Source organism: Penaeus japonicus, unplaced genomic scaffold (genome assembly GCF_977035675.1).
Source record: "Penaeus japonicus unplaced genomic scaffold, GWHDUDI00000001_assembly GWHDUDI00000011, whole genome shotgun sequence".
NCBI classification, from domain to species: domain Eukaryota; kingdom Metazoa; phylum Arthropoda; class Malacostraca; order Decapoda; family Penaeidae; genus Penaeus; species Penaeus japonicus.
The window spans coordinates 12,496,892-12,499,391 of NW_028234413.1; positions in this window are offsets into that span (position 1 = coordinate 12,496,892).

The window sequence follows — 2,500 nt, forward strand, 5'->3', positions numbered from 1 at the left end:
GAACACGCGAGGCGAGAGGCGGCCCCTCGGAAGCACTTGCGAGGGATCACTGGTCGTTCCTGTTGATGTTTGGGCTTCTGAGCGAGCCCGACGCTGAGGTCAAGTGTGCTTGTACTGGGGATTGCATGGGCGCGGACACATATTTTTCAATGAGTGTGCAGTTATATTATATGTATATATACATATATGTAATAATATAAATAATATAATATATATTATATCTTATAATATATTATACGGTATATATATAATATAGTATATATATATATATATATATAATATTATATAATATGTATATTATGTATATATATGCATATATATATATATATATATATATATATATATAATATATATATATATATACATAATATATATAATAGATATATAATATATATATAGATAATATATATATATATAAATATATATATACATACATATATACACACACACACACACACACACACACATATATATATAAATAAATATAATATATATATATATATCTATATATAAATATATATATATATGATATACTGACTGTGTGTATAAATTATATATATAATAAAATTATAATATAAATATAATATATATATATAGATAAAATATATATATATATAACCATATATATGATAAATTATAGCCATTGTGTAATATAATATTACATATACATGTATATAATAAATAATATATAATATAATATAATATATATAATAAATATCTATATATATTATAAATAATACTATAATAATTATGTTTAAATATATATATATATATATATAAATATATATATATATATATATATATATATATATATATAGATATATATAATATACACACACACAACACACCACACACACACACACACACACACACACACACTACTTATATATAATGATATATATATAATATATATAATTATAATATATATATATATATGTAAATAGTATATAGATATATATACATATATATATATAGATATATTTAATAATGTATATAGAGATATAATATTAATATTATATAGACATTATTACATAAATATATATATATATATATAAAATATATATATATATTATATATATACATATAATATACATACACACACCCACGCACACACACACACACACACCACACACACACACCACACACACACACGCAACACACACACACACACAACACATACATACACACACACACACACCACACAAACACACACACACACAACACACACACATAGATATACATATATATATTATATATATATATATATATATATATATATATATATAAATTATGTATATTATATATATATAATATATATAAATATAAATATATATATTAAACATAATATATAATATATATAAATATATATATATATATATATTTAGATATATATATTAATAAACATACATACATACAACAACATATATAATATATATAGATATATATATATATATATATATATAAATAATAATAATATATATATATATATATATATATATGTAAATATGTATATAAATATTTATATAAAATATATATATATATTATGTATATATATATATATATAATATATATATATATAAATATATATATATAAAAATTGTGAGTTGTGTGTGTGTGTGTGTGTGTGTGTGTGTGTGTGTGTGTGTGTGTGTGTGTGTGCGTGCGTGCATGTTTATATACACCCACAAACTGAATTTATACATTCCTGCTATCACGCTTTTGACTGGACTTAAATTTGTATTCACTGACGACACAAAAAATATTCCTTATTAAATTTAGATTCTCCTTGAACTTTTCAAAATTCTCCTTACATAAATCATATATTGGAAGGGAGAAATTTAATCACTGGCTGGTAAATGGTAATCAAAATATCTAGAACATGAATCAAATGTTTTCTTTTTTTTCTTCTTTTTCTTCTTCTTCTTCTCCTCCTTCCCTTTCTTCTTATTCTTATTCTTGTTCTTCCTCCCCCTACTCTTCTTCTCATCCTCTTCCTCCTCTTCTTTTCTTCTTCCTCCTCCTTCATCATCTTCTTCTTTCTCTTCTCCTCAATACTGCCATAGTCTTCCTGCCTTTTGCAAGACCCTCATGGAGGATTACTGACAAGTTCTGGCTTAACCTTTAGCCTTGTCTCTGCAATGCAATCTCTTCAGAAGTCCACACATCGAAGCAAATCACACTTTTGAACAGCTTCTCTTTGAGATACAGGGTCCGCGCCATCATCCGGGGAAGGTCTCTCACAAAGTCAGCTCTCTTTCAAGTGCCTAAAAGCTCTCTTAAGTGCAATCAAAGGGAACGTCTGGAAGATCAAGTCTGTTCTTCTCGCAGGTTCTATTGAGAGAGACACGTGGCGAGTACACAGCCGCAAGTGCTATTGGTATTTCGTGCAATTTGAGGTACAGAAATGCGAGCAAATACATGTGTAATAGTGCATTGGGGAAAAACTTTTATTCTTTGTGACTTGATATATGAAGTTTCTTTGTCCGCGTTAGCATCAAGA